We start from the raw sequence: 12,717 nt of genomic DNA, 5'->3' as shown, positions 1-12,717 counted from the left end.
GCTGAAGCTGGAGAATTGCAAGTTCAAAGCCAGCCTCAGCAACTTAGCGAGACTCTGTCTCAAAATAAAAAAAATAAAATAAAAAGGGCTGGGCATGTGGCTCAGTGGTTAAGAACTCTTGGGTTCAATCCCTGGTACTGGAAAAAAAAAAAGAATAACATCACCATCCAAAAATTCAGGGTGCACTACCTCCCTCGCTCCCCTCAAGTCCTTGGTGAATCGATCTTTTCTGTCTTTATGGGTTTGGCTTATTCCACAATGTCATAATGTTAGAGTCACACAGTACTTTTCAGACTGGCTTTCTTTCACTTAGCAATATGCACTTAGAGCTCCTCTATGGCATTTTGCGGCCCGATGGCTCATTTCTTTGATTGCTCAATAATATTCCATTACATGGAGATACCTATTGAAGGACATTGTGTTTGCTTCCAAGTTTTGGCAATTCTGAGTAAAGCTCTTGCACAGACAGAACACTAAAAACAAGTAACAAAACAAGAAATAGAATTTGGGGCGCAGGGGCGCATGCCTGTTAGCTACTCAGCTACTCGGGAGACTGAGGTAGGAAGATTGCAAGTTTGAAGCCAGCCTGGGCAATTTAGTGAGAGCCCGTCTTAAAATAAAATAGAAAGAGCTGGAGACTTAAGTCAGTGGCAGAGCCCTTACAGCATGAGTGAGGTCCTAGGTTTGATTCCCAGTACTGGAATTAGAAAACAAAAGCAAAACTTGAAACTAAAACCTTCTATGCAGCAAAGGAAACCATCAACAGAGCACAAAGGTCACCTACAGAATAAGAGAAAATATTTGCAAACCGTACGTCTAATGAAGAGGTTGATCCCCCCAAAACATAACTCCATGGCAAAAAGAAAAGAACAAAAAACCCAACTTAGCTGGGCATGGTTGCGCACCCAGCAACTGGGGAGGCTGAGGCAGGAGGATCCCAAGTTCAAAGTCAGCTGGGCAACTTAGTAAGACCCTCAGCAGCGTAGCAAGACCCTGCCTCAAAATAAAAAATAAGAAGGGCGGGGCCATTCCTAATCTCAGGGAAAACAGGATTACCTATCTTCCCCCTCCTAGGCAGAGTTATCTGTCCCTCGGTACACACCCGCCCATAGGAAGGAAGTCATCCAGACTTTGGGGATGGCACCAGATGACCTCAGAAATGACTGTCTCCCAAACTAACAAGTGAATTACAGCTCCCAACAGAGCACACAAGGAATGGAGCCTTTGAATCACCTCTTTAAAAGACCCCTACTCCTGCTGATGGAGACAATCAGCCTCTGGGACAGGAGTCTCCTGTGTTTCTCCTTTGCTAGCAAAGCAATGGACTTCTTTTTCCTTTTTCTCAAAAAAAAAAAAAAAATAGACTGGGGATGTGGCTCAGTGGTAAAGTATCCCTGGGTCAACCCCCAATACCAAACAAACAAAACAGCAACGTAATAACCCAATTAAAAACGGGTTAAGGGGGGCTGGAGTTGTGGCTCAGTGGTAGCTTGCTTGCCCAGCATGCATGAGGCACTGGGTTTGATCCTCAGCACCACATAAATGTAAAATAAAGACATTGTGTCCACCTAAAACTAAAAAATAAATATTTAAAAAAATGGGTTAAGGTCCCAGTACTTAAAAAAAAAAAGGTTAAAGATGTAAATAGATATTTCTCCGAGGAAGACATATAAATGACCAATAGGTATTTTTTAAATGCTCAGTGTCACTAACCATCAGGGAAATGTGCATCAACACCACACCTCTTGGAATGGCTATTATTTAAAAAAAAAATAAGTGTTGGCAATGACTCTGCGGAATTGGAACTCTTGCATGTTGTCGATGGGAATTCAAAGTGGTACAGCCACTGTGGAAACCAGCGTGGCGGTTCCTCAAAAACTAAAAGTAGAACTACCACAGGATCTAGCGATCCCCCTGATGGGCATTTATCTGAAAAAATTGAAATCAAGATCTCAAAGGGATAGTAGCGGTCCTCTGTTCACAGCAACACTATTCACAATAACTATGATGTAGGAGTGACTCATATGTCTTTTTTTTTGGAACTAGGGATCTAACCCAGGTGTGCTTTACCCATGAGTTACATCCTCAGACCCCCCTCCAAGAAAGGGTCTCACTAAGTTACTTAGGGCTTTGCTAAACTGCTGAGGCTGGCTTTGAAATTGTGATCCTCCGACCTCAGTCTCCCAAATCATTGGGATCACAGGCATGCGCCACCAGGCCCAGCCCAGATGTCTATCAACAGATGAATACATAGAGGAAACATGGTGTGTATATACAATGGAATACTTCAAGCCTTTTCAAAGGAAATTTGGGGCTGGGGTTGTGGCTCAGCGGTAGAGTGCTTGCCTAGTATGCATGAGGCACCAGGGTTCGATCCCTGGCACCACATTAAAAATAAATAAATCAAAACAAATGAAGGTGTTGTGTCCATCTACAACTAAAATATGTATTCATATATTTGAAAAAGGAAGGAAATTCTGAGGACATTATGCTGAGTGATGTCAACCAGCACAGAAAGACAAGTGTGGCCAGATTTTCAGATGTTGGTTGTATAATTGCCAGGGTTGATGGGGAGGAACACAGGAAACTACTAATTAATGGGCCTAAAGTTTCAGTCAAACAATATGGATAAGCTCTAGAGAGATACCTGTAGCTGTGTTTCAATAGCCGGGTGCGGAGGAGCATGTCTATCATCCCAGCAGCTCAGGAGGCTGAGGCAGGAGGATCGTGAGTTCAAAGCCAGCCTCAGCCAAAGCGAGGTGCTAAGCAACTCAGTGAGACCCTGTCTGTAAATAAATCATAAAAAAGGGATGGGGATGTGGCTTAGTTGTTAAGCGCCCCTGAGTTCAATCCCTGGTAACCCCCCCTCGCCAAAAAAAAAAGAAAAAAAAAAAACCCAGCAGACATACTGGACTTGGCCCACAGACTATAATCACCAATCGCTGTTCTAACACTTTACCATTTCTGCTATGAGAGTCTTAATTTCCACTCTTTCTTTCTTCCTCTTTCTTTCACTGAGCAAGTGCATGATCTCAGCCCCAATTTTTCTTTTTTTCTGCTCATTCTGGGAGGTGCCTGCCCCCGCCCCTCCCCCCCATAGCATCTAGTTTTAGTTTCACAGTTGCAACATTTCTTCTTAAATCTCTGAACATATTAATAACAGTTTTGTTTTTCAGTGTTCTTTCTCCTGCGTAGTCCATTTCCTCCTAATTCTGTTCCTCTTGGTTCTGCCTCTTCTAAGACAAGCGTTTCTCAAGGGTGCATCTCTGGTTATCCGCTCAGACTTAAGAAGTTTCAAAATCCAATAGAAATCACAGCAGGGGCTGCCTCTGTGGGCAGGGTGGGGGCAGGACTGAGCAGGTCATGATGTAACTTTCTGGGAGATGGACATGTTCTCTACCTGGATCCAGGTGTGGGTGACACAGGTGTGCCCACCTTCAGAACTCATCAAACCAATCACTTAAGACCTTTGCATTCCACTTCAAGTAAACCCTCCTGTAACAGGGTCCACTTTATGCTCTGGATGCAGCCCTGGCTGCTCTGCGTCTGCGACTTACTTTTAAAACGGACCTGTTTCTTTCTCCTCCTCCCTCTTCCTTCCTAATCTCAGGGGAAACAGGATCACCTTTCTTCCCCATCTTAGGCAGACTTATCCATCCTTGAGTACACACCCACCCACCATAGAAATGAAGTCATCCAGACTTGGGGATGGCACCAGAAGATCTCAGAAATGACTGTCTCTCAAATTAACAAGTGAATGACCACTCAACAGAGAACCCGTGGAATGTAGCCTTTGAGTCACCTCTTTAACAGCCCTCTGTTCCTGCTGATGGGCAGAATCACAGCCTTTGGGACATGAGTCCCCTGTGTTTCTCCTTTGCTAGCAAAGCAATAAACCTTCTTTTTCTTTTTTTCTCAAAACTGCATCCTTGTTATTGGATTGGCACTGGGGACAAGGACAGAGCTTTCGGCAACATTGCCTCAATTTTTAAAAATACAATTTATGCGGGCTGGGGCTGGGGCTCAGTGGCAGAGTGCTTGCCTTGCACCTGTGAGGCACTGGGTTCGATCCTCAGCATCACATAAAAACAAACAAAATAAAGATATTGTGTCCACGTATGACTAAAAAAATTATTTTTTAAAAAATACAATTTATGCAATTTATAAAAGCAAGCTGATGAGAAATGGATTGGTGGCCTGTTGACTCGGGTTTCAATATGGGGAGTTTGGGCTGGGCTGTTTCCTTGGGAAATCCCTGTTAACTCAGACAGTAAGATGAAAGACAGCACTAAGGCTGGGGGTGTAGTTCCAAGGTACAGCTCTATGTGAGGATTTGTGTTCCATCCCCAGCACCAAAAAAATAATAAAATAAAGAGCTAATACAAACAGGCTAAAAAAAACCCAAAAGGCAATTTGGAGTATTATAGAAACTTCTCAGGGAGAATAACTCTAACCAAATACTCATCACTCAACATTCAGAGGAGGAAAGGGGCCCACCTTAGGTCCTCCTGAGACCTCAGAAAGTCAAGGGCAGGCCCCACAGTTCTGGAGGCCCAAAGTGAAGGCCAGGGTGATGATTCAGGATGGAACAGCCACACCTCTGGTGGTACAGACCTCCCCTCATTGCTGCCCAGAGGACCCAGGGTCAGACCCCAGTGTGTCCTCTCTGGGGACTAAATCTCCAGGCTTTGTAGAGCAGAGGAGGGGCAGCGAGCGCCCAGTGGCTCTGCTAGAGGACATCTGAGTATTAAAGCCCTTCTTAAACCAATCCGCCTGCTTTTAGCACCAGCTTTACTCTCATTTCCGTCAACACCGGTGCCTTCCGGGGGATTTGCCGGGCTCCTTGGGCTGTTCACGCTCAGTGTCAAGTTCCCTTACAGAGCAGCCTCCTCTGTCTGTTCAATCAGCTCCCACAGGACATCTGTCTTCCAGCTTCCAAAATGCGGCTGGCCGCTGGGTCCCCCTCCTCAGTCCTCCCTGACGTGCCCTGGGAGGCAGCATCTGAGACCCCCAGAGGTCCAGGTCAGAGTCTGCAGAACCTGTGACCCTGTGACCTTACGTGGCAAAGAGACTTTGCAAATGTGGTTAAGATGATGGATTTTGAGCTTCGGAGAATATTCTGGATTATTGCTATGCTTCGATGTGTCCCCAAATTCATGTGCTGGAACCTGAATTCCTCCACTGGGAGGTGGGGCCTAGCAGGAAATGTGAGGGTCACCAATAAATGAACGCCTTTCTCTCCTGCATTGAGTTATTGCTCTGGGTGGACAACCACCATGAGATCAGGTGGTTAGAAGTGAATCACCCTGAGTTTTGCCTCTTTCACGAGTGCCCACTTCCGCTCTGCTGTCCATCATGGGCTGAAGTAGCATGAGACCCTCACAGAAGCTGAGGCTCTTCCCAGCCTCTAAAACCATGACCCCCCCAAAACCTCTCTTCTTTATAAATTAGCCAGTTTCCAGTATTTTGTTATTGCAGTAGAAAATGGACTAAGACACCAATCTAATCCCATGAATCGTTAAAACCTTCTCTGGCTGTGGTCAGGGAGAATGATGCAGTGGGAGGGGCCAAAGAGATGCTACCTGTTGCGGGGTCCACAGGGAGTCGAGGACCGAGGGATGCAGGTGCCTTTTGGAATCTGGGAAAGTCAAGAAAGTTTTCCCTGACAGACGTATTCTATTAATAGTATGCTATCAATATCCTATTGATACTTTGATTTTAGCTCAGTACTTTTGATCTGGTATGTAGAATTGTAAGAAAACAGATTTGTGCAGCGGCTTGGGAGGCTGAGGCAGGAGGATCATGAGTTCAAAGCCAGCCTCAGCAAAAGTGAGGTGCTAAGCAACTCAGTGAGACCCTGTCTCTAAATGAAATACAAAGTAGGGCTGGGGATGTGGCTTAGTGGTTGAGTGCCCCTGAGTTCAATCCCCAGTACCAAAACAAACAAACAAAAAACATGAAAACTAATTTGTTTGGTTTTAGAAAACTAATTTTGTGGTGATTTGTCATGGAAGCGATTGAAGGCTGATGAACATACTGCTACAGTTGGGAGGTTGAATGTCCTAAGACCCGCGGGTTTAAAGCCTTGGTCCTCAGCTGATGCCACGGAGAGCCAGAGAGACCTTTATGAGATGGGGCCCAGTGGCAGGTCTTTAGGTCACTGGGGGTGTACACCCTAGAAGGAAACCCTTCCTCCCCATTCCTTTCTCACTCTTTTTGTAATGCTCAGGATCAAATTCAGGGCCTTGTGCATTCCAGGCAAGCGCAGGACCACTGGGCTATACCCCCAACAATTTTCATTTTTTATAATGAGAAAGGGTCTCACTGAACTGCCCAGGCTGGCCTTGAACTTGAGATCCTCCTGCTTCACACTCCTGAGGAGCTGGGATTATAAGCATGCATCACCAAGCCCAGCTACCTTTTCACTCTGTAAATGGATTACCTCAGGTATTTCATTACAGTAATGGAAAGCTGACTATCACACATACCTTAAAAAATTCACTCACTATTCTTTGCATATAGCTCAAGAACCCAGATGTTAGACCCTCTTTAACCAGAAGTCACCACTCAAACCTGCGGTCATCTCTAGCCCTTCATGACATGTTCTCATCCAAGTCACTTTTGAATTTTGTGTCACTAAACCTATTCCTGTTTTCCTTGACTGTTCATCTTTTAAGCCAATTGACAGCGCCCTCTCTCAGTCTTGAGACATTCTCTAGCTCCCTTGGCTACATGTGCCCCTGGTGTCCTCCAACTTCACCAGTTGCTCTTCTAGGCTGCCTTGCTGGATTCTCTTCCACATGATCTCAAAAGTGTGGTGTTCCTCAGTCCTGCAGCCTCTTCTGTCCCTTCTCTCTCTCCAGTGTGATCTCATGACTTTCAAAGCCATCTTTATGAATATGGTGTGATAGCCTATCACCAGCCAAGTCTCCTCCTCAGCTCCCGCCTCTCATGATCAAGTCCTCACTGGACATCTTCACTCAAACCTGTCACATGTTTCTTGAATCTGGAATTTCCCCCAAAGGCCCATAGGCTGAAGGCTTGGGCACCAGCCAAAGGTGGTGGAATCCTTTAAGAGGCAGGGCCAAGCGGGAGGAAGTTAGGCTATTGGGGGCGTGCCCTTGAAGGTGATGTTGGACCACGCCCCTTCCTCTCTCTTTCTTTGCTTTCCGATCATCATGAGGTGAGTAGCTTTGCCCCACCACATACTCCCCTCCTGATGCTCTGTCTTGCCACAGGCCCAAAAGCAATGGAGCAAACTATGGACTGAAGACTTTGGATCTGTGAGCCAAACTCAACCTTTCTTCCTTATAGATTTATTATCCTGGGTGGCCACAGCAAGGGAAAGCTGAATAAAATGCTCCTCAAGTAAATAATTTCTGTGGTGCTGGGCATGAATGGAACCTGGGGCCCACACATGCTAGGCAAGCACTCTACCATTGAGCCATACCCTCAGTCTGTGTAGCAGAATTCTCGAGTTTGTCACCAAATCTCTTCCCTCCCTTGAGTTTTCCCATCATCCACGTATGTATCCAATCCCCAGGCTCCAGGTTCACCTTGATTCTCTTCTTCACCTAACCAATCAGCACATTCTGTAGACTTTGCCTCCTAAGTGTTTAGAAGATGTAATTCGTCAGCTTTTCGTTGCTATAATGAAAGACTTGAGGCAAACTATTTGATTAAGAAGGAAGGTTTTTTTAGCTCACAGTTTTGGAGGCTAAAAGTTCAGATAGCATTGCATAGGCTCTGATTAGGGTCCCTCTGGCTGCACTACATCATGGTGGGTGTGCATATGTGTACCTCCTTGGATCTGTATGGTCTCTCTAACCTTCTTATAAAGTCATCAAGATCCAATCACAGACACTCCACCCCAATGACCTAATCTAATTACTTCCCAGTGGTTTTACCTCTAAACACCATCATCAGATTAATTTTCCTCTTAATATTAATAAGACTTCAGGATTAAACCCCTACATGAATTCAGGGGGTTTAAGTCACCGTGTTCAAGCCATAGCAGAAGATATCTCTTCTCCCTGGGTCCAGGCCCTGCCTACACCCCCCCCCACCCCCCACATCATCACTGTGACCTCCCTCTGGTGTTTTGTGTCCATGCTGGCCCAGTGCTATCGATTCTCCCCAGAGCAGCCCAAGGGATCATTTAAAATGTCAATCAGATTATATCACTTCCCCCACTAAAAGCTTCCAAAGATTTCCCAATCCCATCTAGGATAAAATCCATTCTCCTCCGTGGGGCTGACGAGGCTTAAGTGATCTGATCCATTCCTGTCTCACCCCATGACTCACCCCATGTCATTGTCCCTATTCTTTGCCCTGTCCTAGCCACAACTGATCTCTTATTCCTTGCAGTCACCAAACTGTAGCAGCCTCTGGGCCTTTGCACCCCCAGTTCTCTTTGCCTGGGTGCCGTTTCCCCCAGTCTTTCCATGGTTAGCTCCTCCCACTCCCCAGGTCCTATCTTCCCTGTTTCCGACACGCAGAGTTGATTTCCTCAGCAGCGGGTTTTGAACTTGACAGTCCTATTTGTCTGTTTACTTGTGTTTTATTTGGACTCTCTCATTAGAGATAAGCCCCAGGGGTGCAGGGAGGGTGTTTTTCACCATCTAGTTTCTAGTTTCTGGTCTAGTTCCACCGTCCAGTTTCTATAGGATACAGTGAACTCTGTTGAGTGAGTGAATGAATGAGCCCTAACCTAGCCTGCGCCAGTGTCTGATTTCATTTTCACCAAGACCCTTTGAGGTTGTCAAACTGGACTACATTTCCCATCTTCCCTTGCAATGAGCCTTTATGGCCAATGCTTGCAGCTGGTCGTGAAAGCAGCTGGTTTCAGATTTGGCTCATAAAAACCTTCAGCGTGAACCTCACTCTCTTATTCAACTGCAGGCAGAGGATCCAGCAGTGAGGTCCGAGGAGCTGGGTGACAACAGAGTCACCAGACAGGAGGAGCCTGGGTCCCTGAAGGATTGCATGGGGCAGAGCCGTCTCCCTCCCGCCAAGCTCCTGTGGACATCTAGGCTGGCTTCACCTTACACCAAAACACCACGCGTTGGTGGCTGCTGAGCAGCACCCGGGTGACACTTTCGCTCACAAGTGTTCACTGAATGCAGATGTGTCCTCTGCACCGACCCACAGCCGAGCCGAGGCGCTGTGCTCACACCTCCCTGATGACACACCATGCCGCATGCTCATGCTCGTGCTTTGTCCCCACGAGGCTGTGAGTCCCTCGGGAGAGGGGTCTGTGTCGCCCTCATCTTGGTGGCCTCAGCAGCCAGTCCCTACGAGATCCCAGGGCAAGTTCATTCCGTCCAGGGGAGAGTGGACATCTGCACCCCTCACGGCCTCTCTGTCCCTAAAACTGGCCAAGAAAATCCAACTCTTTCAGGCCCTGAGGGAAGAAATGACGTCCGTCCCCAGGGTCACACAGAGGCAGGACGTGGCAGGCTCAGCCTGCCCAGGGCTGCTCACTGGGCAGCTGCCACTCAGGAGTGAATCCTAGTGCCCTCCTGGGCTTGGAGAAAGGCTAGGAGAGGTGGTAAAAGGGGTCTTTGGGGGCAGCCACAGATGCCCCTGAGCCCCCAAGGTGACCTCTACCAGCCTCACTGCCCCGTGCCCTTCCTCCAGCAGCAGAGAAGTGTCCCAGAGCCGTCCCTCCAGCCTCCGCCTGCTCTGCCTGGCAGCCTGGGCGTCCACATCACTCAGTATTTTTAGCTTCACCACCTGGCACCTGTGGTCACTGACTCTGCCCAGCCTGGCCTGGCGGTATCCCCTCTTTAAGCCTTAAAGGGCCAGAGTCGGCCAGCTAGGAGGGAGACCGGTGTCTCAAAACAGGCTGCCGAACCCCCAGAGCAGGAGGCAGAGGCGCCTCTGGTACAGAGGTCCCCAAAGTGGGAGGCGGGAAATAGAGGGGGGGCAGGATCTCACCGCTGCCCGGCCCTTAGGCCTGTGCCTGTCCCTTTCTGGAACTTCCCAAATGCCAGTTGCTCACCAGACGGACGGGTTCACATGCCACATCCATCCCCTCCAAGACCCGAGGCACCAGACTCAGGGCAGGGCCTGGGTGTGTGTTGATAGCCGTCCGCTCGGGGAGGTCCAGAGACTCATTCATTCATTCCCCAGGCGTTCAGAGGGCCCCGGCTGCACGCTTCTGTCTGCACACTACTGTCGCGAGTGTCGTGCCCGGGGTTCAGGGGGTGCATCTGCATGCACGGCTGACTCCCTCGGGCCCCTAACACGCCCCGTGAGCCTTCACGTCCTCTCATTGCTTGCTCGGCTGTCCCTGGGTCAGGTCCTCTGCTCAGCTGTCAAGGTCCTTTGAGGTCTGTGCCCCCACCCTGTCCTTGTCACCACCATCCCCGCCTAATTTATTTTTCAAACCCCTGAGCCGTTGCTCTTGCAGTTCCCACCTTCCTGGGTGGATGTCCCTTCTCGGGGGTCAGTCACCCCCTGGGAGAGCATCGGCACTTTTCTTTGGTCCTGGGGATTGGGCGCAGGGGTGCTGTATGGCTGAGCCTCCTCAGGGTCTTGCTAAGTAGCCCACGCTGGCCTGGAACCTGCCATCCTCCTGCCTCGGCCTCCCCAGTGGCTGGGGCCACAGGCGTGGGCCAGCAAGATCCGCACTTTAAGATAGAGCTGGAGGGGGCTTGAGGCTTTCCTCCTGAACCCCTTGTCTCTGCAAGCCCACTCCCACCAGGGAGCCTGTCACGCTGTGCCCAACCTATCTGCCTATCTCTGTCTCTGTGCATAGGCTGTCACCCCGTGAGGGCTGAGGCAAGAGCTCCGGTCCTCTGCTGAGTCTCCCAGGGCTCTGGGTGCCCAGTCACCATCACAGAGTAAATGAACAACCAGGCCAGGGAGGATCTTCCCATTGCACAGATAAGAAGACCAAGGCCCACAGAGGGGAACTCATGGACCCAGGCCCCGCACAGGGAGTTGAGGAGGAAACTGGTGCAGGCTGCAGGAGCCTGCACCAGGCCTCCCTGTCCTGCTGGGGGCCTGGGGGGGGGGTGCACCCGACTTGTCCCCGCACCTGCCCTTCTCCCCACCCAAGCCAGTGCTGACTCAGGCGGTGATGGAGGCTGGGCGCCCTGGGCAGAGGTGACCCCTGTCACATTGTCCAGCCATGCCCAGAGTCCGTGGGCATAGCCTGGGGAACACACTCGGCTGGAGGCTGGGCTTCCCTGCAGGTGGGGGTGGGGAGAGCTGGCAAAGGGATAATTATAGTCCTCGGGCTGTGAAGCCCCACCGCCCAGGCACTGCCCCTCTCCCCACTTAGGTATGTTGAGCTCACACCTGCGCCCACAAACCTGCACACGCACTCACAACCACACACATGCACCCCCAAACACCCAGTCACACAGCCGCACATACTTCTATCATTGCAGGCGCCTGCCGCGTCTTACACACACACACACACACACTTTCACTTATTAATTCAACAAAGACTGAATATCTGGTCGGTGCCAGTGGCTGTAGGAAGGGAGGGAGGCTCTCAGGCAGGGTGGACCTGGGGCTCCCAGAAGGCCTTCCTGGAGGAGGAGGCACTGCGCGGGGCCTGGTGCAGGGAGGTGGGGAAGGGAAGCCTGGGCAGGGTTTCCCTGGGACCCAGGGAGTGGGAGGAGATGGGCAGTGTCTTCCTGGGTCCCAGAGGCCTGGAACACCCAGCCGAGGCTGGACTTGATCCTGTGGGAGTGAGAGAGCCATGGAAGGCTCTGAGCAGAGCAGCCACCTGGGAGGGACAGGGAGGTCCCTCTGGGGCTAGGGTGGGAGAGATGGGGAGAAGGCTTTGGTGACAACGGGGCTGAGTCTGAGCGGGATGGTGGAGGGGGACGGCGGACTCGCAGGCAGCCCCTCCAGGCCCTGGGCTCTGCCCCCACCCCACCCACCTGCTGCCCACAGCAGACACTGACCTCTGCAGGGGGACCTCCTCCAGCAGCTCCTCTTCCTCCTTCCTGTGGAAGCAGACCAAGCAGAAGGCGGGCACATCATCGGCTCCGCAGCCCAGGGGCCAGGCTGGAGGCAGCTCCAGGACAGGGCAGGGGCGGCTGGTGGCAGCCTCGGCAGCATCGTCCCTGGCCAGGGCAGGGGTCCCCGAGCCAGCATGCTCCAGGGTCAGCAGCCTGTCCGCCTCGGGGCCCCGCACCTGCCTGCCCGCCACCTGCACCTTCTCGCTCAGGTTGCCCGTCGCCTCGGTGGGTGAAGAGCCTGTGGCTCTGTCCCTCAGGAGCGCCTGTCCTGACCCCTGACAGGGTTCCAGACACAGTGCTGGGCCTTGGAAAGCAGCTTGTCACTGCCTGGGCTCCGGGGTGGCTGGCAGGTGGCCACAGGTCCCCTCCCTGCCCCTCTGGAGCCCTCAGCCCCTCAGCCGCCCACCCTGCAGCTGTCGATGGGAGGCAACCCTGGGAGGACAGGCCTGCAGAGGACCTGCCCCTCTGTCCATCTGTCTGTCCAGCTGTGCTCCTCCCTGTCCAGGCAGCCGACGCAGGGATGGTTTCCCTAAGAAAGTTTGCTCTCCCGTGTTGGGGTGGGTGGCACCAGTGGCCTCCAGGAGATCGGGCTGAGACCTCCAAAGCGAAAGGTGGGTGAGGACCAGGGGAGGCTGGCGCGATGTCCACGCTGGGCCCCAGGAAAAGTTCTGGCCCCCGCAGTCCGCGGCCGGCTCCCCGGACCGAGGCTCCCCGGGCGCGCGGCGTTCCTGCTACC

The sequence above is a fragment of the Marmota marmota genome, unplaced genomic scaffold (genome assembly GCF_001458135.2).
Source record: "Marmota marmota marmota unplaced genomic scaffold, marMar, whole genome shotgun sequence".
Taxonomy (NCBI): Eukaryota; Metazoa; Chordata; class Mammalia; order Rodentia; family Sciuridae; genus Marmota; species Marmota marmota.
The sequence above is the reverse complement of the archived record's forward strand: the minus strand, read 5'-3'. Positions refer to the sequence as shown.